The following is a 20,577-nucleotide window of genomic DNA, read 5'->3' as shown; positions in this document are numbered from 1 at the left end:
ACTTACAATTGAAGTCGAGCACTTTACGGTGGAACAGTTTAATGAGGATCGATATCGCACACCCTCGTTCCTTACGCAAACTGATCAAAATGGTGCTTGACTTCGGTGTTCTGCTGGGAACCGTGTCTTTACGATCAATCCACTGCGGGACAAAAGCATGGAGTTAAATAAAAATCTAACTTTGCGTTTTATAAAATCTTATTTATATATTTAAATTTACTAAATTTTGGACCGTATCAAATAGAATCGATTTTCCTTTGTTCTTTATTCGTTAATTTTGGTACTGTTTATCTACTCCATCCGGAATCTTGGTACTTTTTTTCAATTTAATAATATAATTAGCAATTTTATAATATTTTAATTAATTAATTAACATAATTAATTAATATAATTAATTCATACAATTAATTAATATAATTAATTAATATAATTAATTCATAAAATTAATTCAAATAATTAATTCATACAATTAATTAATATAATTAATTAATATAATTAATTCATACAATTAATTAATATAATTAATTAAATAATTTAATAATTTAAATTTAAAATTTTTTTAAATTAATGCGATAATTAAAAGTACTTTCTTTTACTTTTGTAACCGTAACTTAACAGCAGACGCCTTTTTGAGTTTGCGGACACATATGTTCAACTCTGTAGCCTTGTAAGTTTAAACCCTACCCAGAAAACAAGAAAACTCTTAAATCAATCATTGCGAACTGGGAACGTCCATACAGAGGAAAACCATGAAAACCTCTCGCAGTTAGCTCGACAGCACCGGGATTCTAATCAAGATTCATCTACCACTCGCACTCAGGATATTTTACGAGAGCACTGTGTACAGTGAGATCCAGTAGGAGAATTCAAATGGACCATCTATCGCCGTGATACGAATCTGAGTCATCTTATTGGAGACCTCTATCACCTGATCCACCAAGGCTTCTTGGCAAGTATTGTCAAAATGCTAGTTTGCGCTTAATCAAGTATTTTCGAAATAATATTATAATACCCGGGTTAGGACAAGTAAATATAAAGTATTCAGGCATTCCGGTTAATATAGTTTCCGGTGAACTTACATCTTAAATTATTAAAATGCATTGAAGTAAAATTTGGCGGAAAGTATTGGTATTTGGCGGCTGAAGTAAAATTTGGCGGCTTTACTTGCCAGATCAGTTAATTCTATTGTTAAATTTTCTTTATTTTAATAACAAAGGTACCTGATTCCTAAATCAATTCAAATTTTACCAATTTATTTGAATCAATCTTGTCACATGTTGGCATTAACCTTTAAGTTATCATGTCTAATTTTTTTTCTCCCTTTCTTTGTCTCTAAATAATGCATTTTTAAACCGTTTGTCACAAAGTGCACCTTCAAGTGTGACTCATTTTTACAGCATTTATATTACTAACAATATTTTTTTGTTTTCCTTCTTTATAAATAAAGAGCTGAGCGAAGTGGCATTTTTGAGATAAATTAAGAGTCATCGTTAAAAAGTTCTTTTATTTATCTTTATTTTAACTATAAAAACATTTTTATCGACACATATTTCGCTAAGTCTTTCAATTTTTAAGATCTTCGTGGATGATAGATTCGAGTGGCAGTCTGTGAGTGTTTGCAGAGTGGAAAAGCGATCTAAGTGCACTTGGTAAGTCGGCAATTAAACTAAGAAATTCTGCTTGTTGCCAGTCTATCAAAACATCAAGAATATAAATACCGTAAAGCAGACCATTTAAATAAGTGTTTAGAAGTTTATAGATTTGACCAATGGGAATTTATTAAAACTGAAGCCTGAATTTATAATTTAAGAAATAAAATTGCAAAGCATAGTCTTGATTTTATATTGTCAAGATATAAATTCTCTAAAATATCATTTAGATTATTTAGGGACTTATCTCTTCTATTATGCTACATAAATTTACTAACATTTTGTCAAAGTTCAATTTGGAAGGAGATGTTAATAAATTTTTCCTGTTGTGCAGATTTTGATAGTTGCAAATCAATTTAACTGTTCATATCACACCAGAAAAGAAAAAAAAATAGAAGGTTCTCCCTACTGTTTATTTATTGAGGAAATAAGAAGAGGTAATTTCTAATTTTTTTAAATGAACTTCTTCATTTTGCATTATTCCTGCAATTTGCATTTTAGCATAAAATTATTTTTTTAATTTTAGAAATTCTTTTGTAAATCCCTGTAAAACAATTTAGAGAACATATCCTCTAGCAAACGATATTATAGAAATAGAGAATTTTGCGAAATTATATTCCGTTCTATTGTATTTTTGGAGATTAGATGTTAACATGAAATATTTATTAGTAAAATTTAGAGTTTATATAGTATAGAGTTTATATAATTAATTGTTAATTAGTTTTTAATTTTTTTCGAAAATCCGAGGGTAGTAAATAAAAGAACACATTACTTTACAAGCAATTCAGTATTAATAATGTATGCTATTTCCATTCTATTTAGAGTAGGCCAAGTCCATCATGTTTCGATTCTCTTAAACGACACATTCTATACTCTTTCACAAAGATTTCAGTTCTGTCACTATTTATTTCTTTTTTAATACAAACATAGGCATGAAGTCTTGTAGAACATAAACAAACTATTTAAGCATCGAAATTGCCAGGCACACAATTCAGAAATCTATAACGGTTACAATAAGCTACATAAACAAATAATAAATCTAAGTTATGTAGACGAGAAAGAATTATATTTCAGGGAATTTAAAGTGCGATATGACACTGTATTCAATTAACCTCTAGTTAATAAACATTCTAACTTATGTGGAAAAATTTAGCTCAACTTTTACTTATATACGATCAGCTGACGTCATGCATCACATGTGTGGGTATTTGTGATCTTCTTCAAGTACAAGTACCCAATTTAAAGCTTTTCCTAGGCTTTCCGATGACCTTTTAAAAGTAATTTGACTAAAAATCACGATTTCGTTTTATTGTTTAATGATATCGTCCTTAAACTATAAAACGAATTAATATTTAAAAAACACTAACATTACAATTGGAATGTTAATTCACCTAGTCAATAAGTTACAATGTTAATTCACCTAACATTAATTAACAATCTAACTTACGTGGAGAAAATCAGCTCAAATTAAACACGCCATTTTGCTTATAAACGATCAGCTGACATCATAGATCACATGTGTGAGTTTCCGTGATCTGTTTCTTAAAGTGCAAGTACCCAATTGTGATTTTTATTTCATTTTTCTCAGTTCGCTTTACATAATTTAAAATTATAAGCAATTTTTTTAAAATCTACATATCAATGTAAGACAAATAATATTAAACTTTTTTGAATTTTCTGAATTTAAAAGAGAAATTTCGTATTTTGGGGAAGAAGAAAAAAAATAAATACAAAACTTATTTGGTGGAGGAGTTAAGCATCGATTTCTCATCATAGAATAGTCATCAACAAACCATTTTCTCCACTATACTGTGTACGGACTTAATTATGATAACCTCCACCCCACTCATTAACTTAAGTGTTTTCCACGGGGGAGCGCTTGTGTCGCTAATGTTGTTGGCCATTATTTCGTTGCCAGATGCGGCCGGACAAATTTAAAAATCTAGAATTGAAGAATAAGATCATTACCCAGGCCGCAGCTAATGAAAACTTATTCAATAATGATCATTTTTAAATCATCCGGTTAGCGTATTCTTTATTGAAAAAAATATATTAAAAAAGGACTTTAAAGAAATGTAATTAATTGCGGTGTGTAGTATTCAGTAAAAGAAAATTTTTATTCCTTCGTAAGTTTGGCGACTTTTAAAATGGATATTTGTTTTAATTTCTCTGCAATGCAGATTTCTGCTAACATGATTCAATTGATTTGTGGCATGAAAATAAGGGATTTTAAAGCAAAAGTAATATTTTACTATATATAAAACTTTAATGATGGCGTCGCAGTTTTCCATTGTTGTTCGTGCATTTTTATTGGCCGGAAAATCACGTGGTAGGATCCAATTTTTCCTCATTCATTTCCATATTGTTTTGGTTGTCATCAGCATAAAAGTCTTGAAGGTATTGTTTTTCTATAAATATTTTTGTATTCCTAACTAGACGTTATTTTAGTGTACTACTATTATTACGCTTTTAATTCAAAAGTTCAAAACTGGGGAATTGTTTTTATTATTATTATTATTATTATTATAAAGTAATTATGCGGTACATTTTAAAATAAAGTTATTTAGAAAAGTGGTCAAATCTTATTAACAATTTTAATTTTTTTTTGTGCAAATAACATTAATATACTGTTATAAATTACAGTTAAAGAGGCCTGTTAAATGATTAAGAACTGTTCCATGCACAATGAGATGCAAGTAAAAATAGTATTTAGTATATCGGCCCGTTTGGTAAGCAAAAATATTGAATTACGATTGTGAACTCATCAGATTTGTTTGTTGAATATAATGTTACTAGTGGGCTGCGCCCCCTGCTCGCTAACGCTCGCCAACCCCCGAAAATTGCTACGCAATCTTATATGGTTTGCTTCGCAAACCAAGCTCGCTGCTAACTTAGGTACATTGCAAATGCACAAAATTCTAAGAATTCGAAAAAAATCATTCAAATCCATATAACAACATTTTTTTAAAAAAAAATTACATCTTTTTAATAAATACTAAGTTATTAAAATAAATTTGAATTCAAATAAATGACATGTAATTCGTTAAACCTATTAGAAATGTGCTACAGTATAATTCGTGATATAAATCAAAAATCGTCAAATAAATTCGTAATATATAAATTCGTGAAAAAAAGCGCTTTCGACAAAATACTAAAATAAAGATCTATCGACAAAGACTACTCACTTCTGCCTAGCTTAGTAGTACGAGATTGCCGCAGCTGAATTGTTATTTCAGTTACCGTTTTTATAAGCGCTATACGTTGAGCCACCTCAGCTAGATTTGGCATGCGACATTTTTAGCGTCAGTCATTGGTCGATTCGCCGTGTAAGAGAAATAGTAACGTAAACAAAACAAAGCAAACGTTGCCACCGGCGGAAAAGAAATACAGCCAAAATTTGGGAGTTACGTAAGAGAATTATATATATTAGATTTTAAAAAATGATTACATAGAAAAATCACTTTTGATCACCAATAGATCTAAATATTTATAATACTAATAGATAATAATATTTGGACGTGGAGGCACAAGCGTAAGCAAACAGAATTCCTTTTAGTACATAGATGTTAAATGAATAATTTTAATTACAATAGATAAATTGTTTTCTGCCAAGAAATAATAATTATTGCGAAGAAATCATCGGAGTTGATGAGCGGCAGCGAACAGGGGACTTAGCCCCCTAGTTTGTTAATAAACTATTGCACCTTCTTAAAGTGAATTCAGTTATTTTTTTATTATTTCTCTAGGTTTTTTTTTTAATAGACTTTACCAAAACGAAAAAAAAAGTTGAATTATCATAAAACGAGCAGTGGTGGCTCAGGGGATAGAGCGTTCACCTTCAAATGAAGTGAACCGGTTTCGAATCCCAGCGATGGCTGATCGATACGAATTCCGCGCCTGACTCACACCGACCACAAGGTGCTGATGTAAAATATCCTCATGGGTTGACGAATCATGGGTTTAAGTCCCCATTCCGCCAGGCTAACCGTGGGAGGTTATCGTGTTTTCTTCACCATACAACGCGAATGCGGATTAGTTCCATCAAAAAAATTCTCAACGAAGGCATAAATTTCTCCCAATACTTAATCCTGGAGTTCCCTTGTCTTCTGGATTGGGTTCAAAATTACAAAGCTACAGAGTTGAACATTAGCCAGTGACTTTTCATCGGTAACTTTATCGCTTGCGCCAGCGAAATGGAAAAGTACCGCCATGTCTAACAATGTATAAAAATAAAAACTTTTAAAAACTTTCTTATTATTACTTTCTTCTTTTGTGTTTTGCATGTGTTAATTTGTTTATGTATAGAAATGGTCGAAATTTGGATGGGCGATACATTTTGCTTGCATCATTTACGTAAGAATTGTAGCATGCGTTGCCATCTACAAAGAACTCAAAATAAAATTTCAGTACTCTAGCTAGCAAGAAAGGTGTCAAATATCGATAGATGGTAAAATATCTGCATAAATTCAGCTCATAATGGTTATAATCGATTAAAACTCGTATTGCCCTCCCAGCACAAAATACCAAGTTAAATTTCGAACAATCTTACTAAAGGAAGACGATCGAAACTTAATTTACGATAATTTACTTTTGTTTGTAGAACGTTTAAAATTCTATTTTCAAATCTGCTTCTAACAACCTACCCCCCATTATCACCATTTCGGGTATCTGAATCCGTGATCATTGGATCGTAAGTATCCTGGAGTAAGAAATTAAGATAATTTGCAGACTTGGATCTATTATCTCTAGAGCTACTGGACCGATTTTAAATGAAATTAGACATGTATGTTCATACATTGATACAATACAAAACAAATAACCATTCAACAATTGTAATACACCCGTATGATCGTGCATAACACTCGTTGGAGTGGGAAGGTATGAAATTGCCACAGAACAATTCAGGCCAATTGCCACAGGAAATTATAGACTGACTTATTTCATGTATGAGATCGCGCTGCCAGGCCTGTATATCTGTAGGAGAGGACTATACCCCCTATTAACCCATTTTTTTAATTTTGTTTATTCTGCAACCTCTGTTTCATACCTCCCAACTCCAACTAGTGTTACGCATGATCATGCATGTGTATCACAATTGTTGAATGGTTATTTGTTTTGTATTGTATCAATGTATGAACATACATGTCTAATTTCATTAAAATCGGTCCAGTAGCTCCAGAAATAATTGATCCAAGTCTGCAAATTCTCTCAATTACTTACACCAGTGTAATTTGCTTTTTACTTTTTCTTTTTTTTTTGTTCTAATTCGCATTAAAAAATTTATTTCATGGTTACCAAATATTTTCAGCAAAGAGTTTATTATTAAAATTTTAAATTTCTCTTATATTTATTTATTTTTTTCGAAAATTATAAACCCATATTTTTTTTCCCATTGTTTGACCAATAAACGAAGTACTGGTAAATATTTATAACCCACGATAACATAATTTGTGAGATTAAAATCTTAAAGCGATCAAAAAACAGCGTACAACAAAAGATGGAACACGATCTCCTAACAACCCAACCCCATTTTGTTAAATCCTCTCATTCTGTCCCGTATGACAAAGACACGGAAAACAGCACGAGATATCGCACTTTAGAAAAGGTGGAAAGATCCTGCTCAAAGTCATTACCATATTATTAAGCTATTCTTGGAAAGAATACAACGCCACCCCCCAAATGGGGCATCCATGCACGCTATTCACTTTCCTTCAGTTCACTTCAATATTCCACCCTCTCCTAGAAAAGCTGAAATATTTTGCACGATTTTCATATCTATAAAGCAAACTCTTTCTATTTATTTATTTTTTTTTTTTGTAATTAAACAAAATATATAGATCTACCATAAATGACTGAAATCAAGCAGGGTGCGTAGCCAAATATTCGAACGAAAAATAAGCACCTTTTAAGTACTTTTCAAGCACTCAAAAAATATTTTTAAGCACTATATACACTAACAAAATGCAAAATAATTTTCAAAAACTTTATATGATCACGATAAAAGAATTAGTTTCTGATAAAGAACTCTTTTTCTTGATTATACTTATAAAATGATCGAGAGATTTTTCGGTTCGATTTCAGAGGGTGGAAAATAAGCGAATTGACAAAACATACCGTAGATTATAAACTAGGCGATTGCAAGTGGAATTGGCGATGGATTACGCGTAAATGTGGTGGGAGAACAAAATTACATTAACCTAAACAGTGAAATTCGATATTTTTTTTCTCCTCCTCGACTAGCCATGATGAATAAAAATAACTCATTAATTCATTTTAGTAGAGAATTAAAAAAGAAAATAACCTTTTCATTCTTAGGATCACGTTACAAATAAACTGTATTTATATTTTATTAAGCGCAATAATTTATATTTTATAAAACGATCTAGTTTTTTGATATAACAGATTTAATTTTTTTTACAAGAATTGTGTTTGTGAAGAAATAAAAATAATTTATTATTGAACCAATCACAAAAAATAACGTAACATTTTAATACCATGTTTTATTGGAACGCTATTTTAATGAATTAATTCTATTTAACTTTTATTGTAAGAAAACATAACCTGTTTTAATTTAGTGATTTTCTCTCTGTTAAATCAATCTTGATAAAAGAATAATGTAAACTTTTTTATGAACATTTTTTTAGAAATTAACAAAGACATATTATTTATTAGAAAAAAAAATTAGAGTATTCAAAAATGTTATCACGCTTTAAAGTAAAAATTTCTTGCAAATGAAAAAATCGATATTTTTAAAATTTTAAAGTAATCGGAAATTCGCTAATGGAAAAAGAAATATGTGAAATAATTTTAAGAAGGGAAAAATGTACAAATGAAGGGATTTTTCTTCAATATCGCGTTTGTTTTATTACTAGAAGCATTTATTGTAAAAAAATATTTATTAAATAACTTTTTTTTCAATGGGATGAGATCTTGAACTTCGTGAAAAATTGACTCAATTCCTATATATAAAAGTCCGTAAATACTTCATTTATTATGGAGGTCATAGATACCTTGATACTTTTTCAGTATAAGAATAATAAATGCAATTAATAGAAAATGCACAATTTTAAAAATATATTTTATTTACATATATTGGGTGCAGGTTATTCTGCAACGATCATACGTAGCATAAATTTATAGATTCCTAAATACTGTTATATGAATTAGGTAATTAAAAACATAATTAAAAAAATAACAGAATTAAAAAAAATTATAATTAAAGAAATTTTCAACCTTTAATTGAAAACTTCCTGTTGTCAAGTATTAATAATATTTATAATTTTTAACAAAACTTTTTTTAAACAAAAATTTTTAATTCTCAAGCTTAATACTATCCTTCATATGAAAATATCCGAAAATTTGTAAAAGAAAAACTTTATTTTAAAATTGAGCCATTGGCGACAACAGAGGTCAGATGTATATACTGAGTTTAAACAGGGGTCTGTTTAGAAGAAATTTGGGTCCGTTAACGGACCCTTCACAAAATATTTTTTCATAAAAACGGACCCTTCACAAAATATTTTAACTTAAAAACGGACCCTTCACAAAATATTTTTTCATAAAAACGGACCCTTCACAAAATATTTTAACTTAAAAACGGACCCTTCACAAAATGATTTTTCTTTTAATCGGACCCTTCACAAATTTGTTTATCTTCATTATTATTTTGTTAATCGAATAAACCCTTTCCAGGGCAGAAAACAAGAAAGATGGATGTAAACGAATTAAGTTTTGTCTTCGCAGACGATTCTTCCATTATTCGTCCGAAATGAATATTCTGCGTTCAGCAGTATAGGCTAAATACCAAATATTTGTATGTTGCATCTCTAATTTAGAAGCAGCAATTGTTGTTTATTTTTTAAAATTAAATTTTTTTAATTATAATTTTACAGTGTTGAGCATAATCTTGTATATCTTTCCAATTTAAAAACTCCTTGAAAAAGTTTTTTTTTTTGCAATAACGGACCCTATTTGCACAAATTCATAAAAGCGGACCCTGGTTGAAAGAATGTGAGTAATTTTTTCACAATTTCACCAAAAATGGACCTTTCACAAAATGTCTGGACAGACCCCTGGTTTAAATAAATTATATATTATAGAACTCACATTTAGGACTTAGATCAATTTATTATCAGTTCATAAGAGTGCTTTTTAATAAATAAATGTAGTGATTGTTTGATTTATAATTGTAAGTCCTGAGTGTTTAATGTTAAGTTATGTTTCTTTTGAAATAATTTTTGAACTATGCAAAGCAGGGCGACATTCATTTCAACTTAAAATGATAAAAACTTTAAAGGAAATACTTTAAGAAAAATACCTTCTAAATAAGATTTAAATAAAAGGCAATCACTTCGCCTGAGTGATTTTGTAAAGAATTCTAAACTTCTTAATTTTACAAGTTAGGTGAAAAGTAAATATCTTTCAATAGTGGTAGGGAATGAAGGAAATTCTAAATTAAATGAACATTAAAACATTGAGAGAAAAAATTTTCAATTCACTTAAATGTTCACTGGAAAGTTCCCTAGATATAGTGAAATGCGCAAAAAGTAAGTTTAACACTAAGGGGTCCTAACATTGCATTGCTTTCCTGACCAAACTATTGGGATAATATTTCCAGATTGCGACAACCCCTATATACTGGGGATCAAAAATCCGAATACGCAGGAAAAAAAATTTCTCAAAGTTTTAGTGTCTGATTTCCGAACTTAAAATATATTGTCTGCTATAATTAAGCGGCATATTTGAATTCACCCTCTCGATCCATTAAAATTGAGTCCTAGAACGTATACATCTCATCATTAGATCAAAAGTTAGTTTTAGATTTTTGTTTACTGCTCACTGTACACTAAAACGTGATTTATTTTTCTTTTGAAATTTCGATTTTAATGCTATTACTTCAATCTCCTTCGGGTTGTGCTTACTTTATAAATTTAATCTCAACTATATTTTTCTCTTCACTTTTAAACTGTAAAGACTTTTTCTCCATTTGTAAATTATGAAAAAAATTATTAATCTGATTGCGTAAACAGTTAATTCATTAAAATTGGACATTCTCAATTAATTCCTTTTAATAGTCATTTATATCATTAATAATAATTATTTACACAAAATTATAATGAAGGAAAGTTTGATTAGAAATTTAAAAGTTTTTGCTGCTATAATTAGGGAATTTCTATCGACAAAATTCAAGTAATTTTTTTTTCCGGAGCAAACTGCATTTTTATTTAAAAGGGAACAATACTGACTTAATATTTATACGATAAAAGACACTCTAATCGCTAACACCGATGACAGGAGAAATTTTCAATTTTTTCTTTTCCACAAAAAGTTTAAAACTTAAATTGTTGTTCTTTCATTATAAAGCAATCGTATAATATTCTCGTATCATGTAAAACTTTATAACGAAGTTACTTATCTACCGTTTTGCAGTTATAAAATGAAATAATTAATAAAATAAACTTGCATTTTAAAATGTAATACTCAATTGTTCAATGAATTTTACGATTATTATTATAAAACTGCGTATAATGAACATTTCAATTAAAATAATTGGTACAAAATAGCTGCTAAAAATTCTCTTAAACATTTATAAATATTATACATTTATAAATTTCAACTTTTCGCATTATTGCTAAATAATCTCTACGTCGAAAAATATTTAAAGAATTTCATAATAACAGAAAATTAAATAAAATTTTAAAAAAATTGTAAATGGTTATCGAGCAGAACCATTAAGTTTAATTAATGAATATAGAATTGGAAACTAAGTCTCTGCTAAACAATTAAAAAAAATTTTAATCTTTTAAGTAAACAAACTTTATTATAATAATCATTTCATTATTAAGGATTAAAGGTTATTGTGAAATTATTAATTCGAATTAGTGGATTAGTAGGAAAAGAATTTCACTACTCGAAATACATTTAATGAAAGTTATGAAACTATAGAATATGTAATAATGTGTAATTTTTCTATCTTAGTTCTATTACGACCTTTTAAAAAACGCTAATAAACACAATTTAGTCAACAGATACAAACGATTATGTCGGCGCTATAACCAAAAATGCGCTTTATATTTTATTTGATGCAGAAGAATCAAATGAAGACCCCAAATGAAGATTAATTGAAATGTCGCACCCATATCTAACTTGTTGAATGTTAAGCGATACCGAAAACAAGACAAAATCATAAGCACACAGCTGTCAGGCGATTTGCGAGAACGCTCCTTTAACGCCAATAGAAATTTTCGCCAACCCTTTGCAATCTACGGTATGTTTTGTCAATTCGCGGAAAATAAAGCCTAAAATGGAGAATATCTTGCACAATGCAGCAGTGTTGCACATGGGAAGGCAATAATCTCACCGAACCCAGCTCAGTAGACGCACATACGGACTAGCAAGTATTTCATCAAACATGTAAAATGATTGGAGCTTCCAAACGCTATGGACCGACGGCAGTGGCGTACGCAAGGGAGGGGTTTAGGGGTTTAAACACCCCCCTTGAGCTCAGACAAAATGGCAAAAATAAAAATTTTAGTAGAAATTATGCGAGCTATTATTTTTTAAGACTATATATTTTTATGTGCCTTATGCCTACTTTTTTTTCTCATGGTATTTCTTAGAATACAGAAAAAACATTTACTATAATAGGGTTGTACTTTTGAAACCAAAATCACGTGATATATATATATATATATATTTGCTGTTCTTGGATCTTTAGGATGTCAAAAGGCAAACATTTAACAATTTTTAATTACTTTGAGAAAAAATCCCGACCTGAAATTAGTGAGGTGACAGCATCTAGTATCTACCAATGTAAGTTTTTCTGTTGTACAGAAATGTGATACTTCCGTTGAAGAAAACGTTTCTAGCATAACAAAATCTGATGAATGTGAAAGTGGCCCTCAAAGTGTTACTTCCCACCCATATGACATTGGACTTCTTTCAGAAGATATTACATTATGTTCTTAAACTTAAAAAATCGAATCAAAATTTAACTAAACAATGTTGTTTAAATAAAAAGTCAAAATTGTCTAGCTGTCTAAATTAGGGAAATAATAGTGCTTTATTACACACTCGAATTTCTTTTAGTAGTTTCAGAAAATTATGAACACCCCCCTTGAAAAAATTCTGCGTACGCCACTGACCGACGGTACGTTTTCAATCCATATTCTTATGATTTTATTAAGAATATAGTTTGAAGAAAATCTTCGTAATATAATCTGAAAATTTCATTAAAATATAGTCAACGATAAATAACTTAAGATATTCAAGAGATTTTAAGTTTAATATTGTTCCAGATGAATAGGGATTAATTAGCGATGTAAAAAATTAAAGTTGATTATTCCAAAATTTGAGTTAAAAAATTTAATAAATATAACAACTACTAATTCGGAATCCTTTCAAATCGCAAATGAACCAAACATTCATCTTTAACCTCAACTGTGACGTCTTAAGAGTTCAACAAAATTATTTCACTATTTGCTGATGATACTATATTCACTTAAAATACAATATTATTACATTAATACAAAATCTTCTGGTTCATTCATTGCCAGGAATTATTGGGGAGATTTACGTACTTTGATCTGTGGCAGAATAATCGCCAAACCTTGGAAACTTTCACGCAATGGCCCGCGAGAAACTTTAAAAATAAATTTAAAAAAACATCACAGCAAAAGTGACCAACTTGAAAGGTATAACTCGTAGCCACCTCCGGGCAAACATCAACATGTTTTTTTTTATGTAGTTTTTTTAAATTTGCAAGTTTAAAATCTATTTGGCACCTTGGCGATTGTAATTTGCGTGACAGACCACGATACTGAAATATCCCCGAATTTTTCATCCCCTAAATATTAATTTATGTTAATATATTAATTTATTTAATTAAGAAAAGATTAAAATATAAATCATAAAATAATTACCCAATAATAAGCAAATTCCAATTTTTTAAATCCAAAATGGAACTAAACGAGGCGAGAACACATTAAAGTAGTATATCCGAAAACGAAGTTACATGACATTGAAATAAGAAAAATGTGAATTGCAATTCGTAGAATAAATTAAAATATAAATCAAAGAAATTTAAACATATAAGTTAGGCATCACTACAAGAAGAAAGGCCGTTTCAACGCAACAGCTTTACCAAAATAGAATGAATTATCTGCATTTTTTTCCGAATCTGAAACTTTTTTCCAAGGCTGTCGCCGTTAATTAAAATAAAATAATATGATTGGCTGGTATTAAACGCGTCGCAACGAAAACGTCATCTTTTTTAACTTACTTGATTGAAAACATACTAGAATGAATAGAAAGGCAAGGATGAAACAATATTGTTATTTTTGGTTTAAAGAAATTCGAAAACGAAGTTGAATATACACAATCATTTATTTAAAAAAACAATTAAGTAAAATTTTTTATTTTAAATTATAAAGGTGACATTGATTTACGTATACATTGAAATTCACATTTTGTAAAATTAAGAATTAATTAAACGATTCTCAAAAATTTGAATTATAGGAAAGTAATCTTATTTTCACATATTTATCAGTCCACATATAGGGGAGAGTCGGGTAGCCCCGCTCACTTAAGGAGTATTGCTTATATTTCTGTATAATATTGAGTAAGAATCAATATTTTTGTATGTTTCTATTGTTTGACCATATAATTAAATAATGCAAAGAGAATAAACCAAAAAAAGAATAGTTTAACTTAAAAAAATAGAAATTTAAAAAAACATGTTTTTCAGCTCTTTTCAAAATGCGTCGGGTAGCCCCGCCCAGTTACAAAAATTATGTTTCTTGGCTGTTTTTTCAGGAGTAAATGAAAGTGACCAATGTATTGACAATAGATAAACCTCATTTATCATTTTTATCAAAAAATTATTCTATTTATTACATATTTATGTACTTTTAGTGAATTCTATCATTTAATAACAATCATTTAATAACAACAATATTTGTTGTTAAAAATGCATATAACATTCAAATTTGAAGCAATAAAATAATAATCTTTGCAACTGTACATTTATCAACGAAATAAAATTGGGCGGTGATACCTGACATTCATGTGAGCGGGGCTACCCGAAATTCAATTTTTTTGTAAATTTGTAACAGGGTTGGGTTTTTGACGTCAAAAAGTGGTTTTTGACATGACAAGGGTATAATACTGGTTTAAACCGTCAAAAATGTCAAAAACTGAAGTTTGCCAAGAAAATATATAAACTTCAAAACTACCAACAGTTGCCATGCATTATATTGAAATTTAATTATACTATAGGTAATCAGCAGGTTTTAAAATATTTTTTAATTAAAATTAAGGTAAAATAACAGATTTAAAATCTCAGAAATTTATATTCAAATGCATGTGCAGAAAAATTTTGCACAAAAATTGTTTAAATATTTATATTTAAAAAAAATTTTTTTTCTTTTTGATACTTAAGAAAATTAAAAGTTTATTACTATGCATTTTTGACATATAAGGAACATATAACTAATATTTATAAGGAACTTACAAGTTATGTTGTATAAATACAAACTTGATATAAGATACAAGTGTATAAAAAGATTTTTTTAATGTTATACCGAATATCTTTATTATCCAGTATGTTAATTTGAATTTAAAAGTAGTTATATTTATGAATAATGATAAATATAATTCATATTGTTTATTATATTTATTTATAATTATTAGACTTATCATTTTAAAACAATTTTTATCTCTTAATTTTTTTTTCTCCACTTGTATTAAGAATACAAATAATGCATATCTTGAAAGCAGGAAGTAATTATTCAACAGCTGAATATTTAGACATTCAACAAAACTATATCGTATTCAGCAAAATGAAATTCACAAGTATTTGGATAAACTAAATTTTCAGCATAGTAAATGAATAGGCTGAATATACTGTAAATCGACACTAACTACTCTGTGTATTTAACAGAAAGCACTTAAATTTGTATTGTCTTATGTTAAAAAGATTATTAAGAAGATTTAAAAGAATATTAAAAAGATTTTTCTTTAAAAGAAGATGTCTAATGTACAAAACTGCGAATGTTTATCTTTAAAAATGTCTAATTTTTAGTATAATCTATACTATACACTAAATTTGGTTATAAATAAATTTCTTAATAATATCACTGCAGATTTTCAATAACACATGAAAATGAATACATAATATTACAAAAGATGTGAGTTTTCAAAAGTACAAGATTTTGGTTACTATTCAAAATATAAGTGTTTCTTCAAAATTTAAAATTTATTTTTTCTAGAACATATTTAGAAACACTATCCTTTAAAAAATATATAAATTTTATGTATTAATTAAATTTCACATATGAATATAGGTTTTTGACATTTTCGACATTTTTGACAGTGAGGTTTTTGACGTGACGGTTTAAACCATGGATTAAACTGTCAAAAACTGTCACATGTCAAAAACCTGCCAACCCTGATTTGTAATTACTCGAACAATTTTTCAAAAATAAACTTCTTTCTTCGTGCAAATTAAACCTAAGACTACATACTTTAATGCTGTATGTATAGAAAAAATTATTTTATAAGTATTAAAATGAAGTTTAAACGAAACATTCAACCAATTTTTCTTAACTTCATGAATACTGTATTCAACATAATTTCAAAACTATTGTTTACCATGTTAACAGCTGCATAAATACTTGAAACTTTGAAAATAATCTCTTTTTAATATAACAATTAATGTCCGATGGCACATTGACTTGAGAAAATATTCTATACATATGAAATTGACGTTGGGCGGGGGTACCCGCTGGGCGGAGCTACCCGACTCTCCCCTATATACAAAGAGATATATCGAATATTTTCTCGAAAAATTACTCTTTATAAGATTATTTTTAGAAAATTTCGATATAGTTTTTTCGATATAAAAGACACTTCTTTTATATATTTATCAGTCTTTTTTAATTTCTACTATTAGTTTACACTCTCCCTATATCTTGTTCAAATTTTGAATCCTTAATAAAATACATTTTATTCATACACTCAAGTTCAAATACATTTTAGTGGATGAGACTTGATGTTAATACAGTTTTTTCAAATATTAATTCATTCATTAATCAATTTTAGTTTTTTTAGGAGAAAAAATTGTAATTATTTAATAAAAAGTAACTAAAATAAAAAAAATTTTGATCGACTTTAAAAATATTTTTTTTAAATATTATTTGTTACATTGTCAAATGTTTTAATCAAATTTTTAATCACGTATTTATAGAGTATGACAAGGATTTCCAAATTTAAGAAGACGCCATACGGTGGAAAAACTTTTCATTACAATTTCTGTTTCACCTCCATTGGTACTTTAGAATTTAAAGTTTAAAGAAAACAGGTAAAAATAATGTAAACCTTGAATCTTAAAATGCTGCAAAAAATGTTCCCAAACTAGCGACATGAAAACAAATCATTGCTTTTCACAAATACGTAATCACCCCATAGTTTGCTTGCACCTGGAAAACATTTTCAGCATTTGAAATATCACTGTTAACTCTAAGTTTACTTGTTTTTATATACTTGAAAATTATATTAGTAATTATATTAGTAATTTAAATGTTTCAATAGCAACTGAATAACCTTTTAATACTCACACACACACACACACACACACACACACACATATATATATATATATATATATATATATATATATATATATATATATATATATATATATATATATATATATATATATATATATATATATATATATAAAGATTAGACTAATATTTTTATGTTATTCCTTTTCTGTAAATCTTTTTTCTTAATTTATTATTCTTTCTCTCACTTTAATATTCACATCCTGTCTTTTAATCCATTTTTAGTCCAAGTATGTATTAATCAATATTTTTACATTTATCCCTCTGCTAACTCGTGAGAAAGCTAAATTTCCCTGGAGCTATTTAATAAACCAATTACAATTGCTAAGACTTCCCTTATTCCTTAAAATGAACCCATTTCACGGATTTACGGTGCAAGATTTACCCTAACTTTTATTGAGAAGCACAACGATTTTGTGTCACTTGAATGCTAACTCCTTAGGAATGTGTCTCAATAAATAATATTAACCTATAGCCTGGTGCCTTAAACCTGCTTGCTTATTTCCACCTCTAGGCGGCGTTCTGATATATATATATATATATATATATATATATATATATATATATATATATATATATATATATATATATATATATATATATTACTGAGCTCTCTCCCAGTATTGTCCTTGTAACGACTCCAAGTCAGAATGCGAGGCAGAATACCTAAATCAGACGAGAAGGGAGAGAAGACACGCTAATGGAGAAGAGAACATTTATTTCTGACAAAGAGGGTCTAACACCACTTCCACACGCAACCCTCCTTCCCCCCCCTCCCCCTTCCTTTGACACCCTACCTAGAACTATGGAGTTGGCGCAATTAAATATTCAAGAGAGGAGACAGATGTTGCGTATTGAAGGTTTAATTATTCGAAGTTATACCCCCCCAACCCCCCATGCATTTTAGACCGATACATCACGCCGTATCTCTCTCTGTTTGCAGAGTTGTATATTTATTGCATCTGTCTCCTCTATTCGAAAGGATAATTCTCCGCTATTGGATATGCAACCGATATTAAAGAAAAGAACGCGGGTCAGAAAAATGAGGTAAAGAGGGCGTCATTTAATTTTAATATATTAGTTTTCAGCTTTCGAACGAAATCACACCTTCTTAACGGAAGTGAATATGAATCATATTAGAATAAGATGAAACCCAGTCATAAATTATATGCGAAAACAATGCATTTAAGAGGGTGAAGATGGCTTTTCTAACTTACAGACCCTATAGCCATATTATTAGTCGCACTATAAGATTTTATGTAAAATCTTAGTTGTTAGTATATACTATTCAGCTTTATTGTTCTTACGTGACCGGTTTGAACTTGTTTACGTTACGTGTATCAATGGATTAACATTGTAACGCAATACGTTAAAAATAAATACAAATAGGAGGTATATAAAAAAAAATCCTGAATACAAACCCATTACATGTATGTTTAAATATAAAAGTATTGCATGCAAACTCGTGCAAAACATGTCATTATTAAAAAAAAAGTGCGTCTAATAGTTTGATCTAAATATTATAACATCTAATATGTATAATTCTCTTACATGGCTCCCAAATTTTGGCTGTATTTCTTTTCCGCCGGTGGCAACGTTTGCTTTGTTTTGTTTACGTTACTATTTCTCTTACACGGCGAACCGACCCATGATTGCCGCTAAAAATGTCACATGACAAATCTAGCTGAGGTGGCTCAACCTATAGCGCTTTTAAAAACGGAAACTGAAATAACAATTCAGCTGCGGCAATCTCATACTACTAAGCTAGGCAGAAGTATGTAGTCTTTGTCGATAGATCTCTATTTTAGTATTTTGTCGAAAGCGCTTTTTTTTCACGAATTTATTTGACGATTTTTGATTTATATCACGAACTATAGCACATTTCTAATAGGGTTTAACGAATTACATGTCATTTATTTGAATTCAAATTTATTTTTATGACTTAGTATTTACTAAAAAGATGTAATTTTTAAAAAAAAAAAAAGTTTTTATATGGATTTGACTGATTGTTCTAAATTCTTAGAATTTTGTGCAATTGCAATGTACCTAAGTTAGTAGCGATCGAAGCGAACTTGGTTTGCGAAGCAAACTATATAAGATTGCGTAGAAACTTTCGGGGGTTGGCGAGCGTTAGCGAGCAGGGGGCGCAGGCCACTAGTACTAATATAATACCTGATATAATAAATATTCCATATATATATATAATTTATCGTTTCATTTATCCATTCGTGAAATTTATATATATATATTGTCTGATTTAACCAATTGATACACTAACGTAAACAAATGTAAACCGGTTTCAGTCACATAAAAAAAGTAAAGCTGTATAGAGTATCACCTGATAATTAAGATTCTACATAGAATCTTAGAGTGCGTCTGATAATCTGGTCAGGAACCGTATGTCTAAGAGTATACCTTTTAAAATAGGACAATTTAATTTTGAAATATATTAATTTTCTAAAGAGCCTGATCGTGTTAAAGTATTTAATTCTAAAGAAAAAAAACTACTCCTCTTATGTAGTTAAAAGGTGCAAAAAAATAGATCGAGATATGTTCCATATACTCTTTGCGAATCGAATACTGTCCGAAAAGATATACCAGTTTAGATGTTCAGTTGGATATACTATACTTTGTCGCGAGTTAAGTAGAAACCTAAATCGTATGAAATGAGGAAAACAAAATTTATTGAATAATCAATTATGAAGTTAATAAAATAATTAAAAATGATATCTAAATATAAGCTGTTTTACCCGCATTTAGAGAAACTGATGGCACTGGGGTTGCGATAGCTCTTGTTTTCTATGGTCAAGAATTAGATTTGTGCCACAACCATACGTCACACCCGTTTATAGGGTGGAACCATTCATGCATCCATTCATCCACAGATCGTAACTTTGACCAAAACCAAACAAAGATCAATCTTCAATCCAGTACCCCCAGAGGTTTAATTTGTTATGGGAGCATGGAGGACTTTGTGACCCGACACATTGAACGCGCACCAGTCACCGTTTACTACACGGGGAGTCCTCGATCGCCTGGATTCGAACTCCCGTTCTCACAAACATGACTCCAGTGCCCTACCAACCAGGTTATCCCGACTCCATTCCAATCAGTTTGAAAATTTTATGTGGTTTTTTGTTGTTGATAATTTCATACTTTTATTTGCTTAACGTTCCATTCTTTCGTTGCGCTAAAACTAAATAGGTAGAAATTTAAAATTACAAAAGTGTTTATTAGGTATAGTGTTAGGTAAAGGTGGAAATTTAAAATTTGCAAGAAAAAGTTAACACTCTGAAGTTAGTTCG

General features: G+C 29.2%; 1 protein-coding gene across 3 annotated transcripts in view; it reads right to left on the bottom strand.

The window, feature by feature from the left end:
- LOC107437628 (uncharacterized) overlaps nucleotides 1-20,577 on the bottom strand; it is a 72,847-nt gene that overhangs the window by 39,925 nt on the left and 12,345 nt on the right. For 2 of the 3 annotated variants that reach the window (XM_016049709.4, XM_071186791.2), the window contains exon 1: nucleotides 13,571-13,803. The exons of the other annotated variant lie outside the window; for it this stretch is intronic. The gene's annotated coding sequence lies outside the window, so the exon portion shown is untranslated. Of the gene's footprint in view, nucleotides 1-13,570; nucleotides 13,804-20,577 lie in introns of those variants that run through there. 3 annotated transcript variants of the gene reach the window in all.

This window comes from Parasteatoda tepidariorum, chromosome 9 (genome assembly GCF_982258835.1).
Source record: "Parasteatoda tepidariorum strain Cologne lab strain chromosome 9, Ptep-v5.0, whole genome shotgun sequence".
NCBI lineage: Eukaryota > Metazoa > Arthropoda > Arachnida > Araneae > Theridiidae > Parasteatoda > Parasteatoda tepidariorum.
This window is presented reverse-complemented; position numbering and strand designations above follow the sequence as displayed.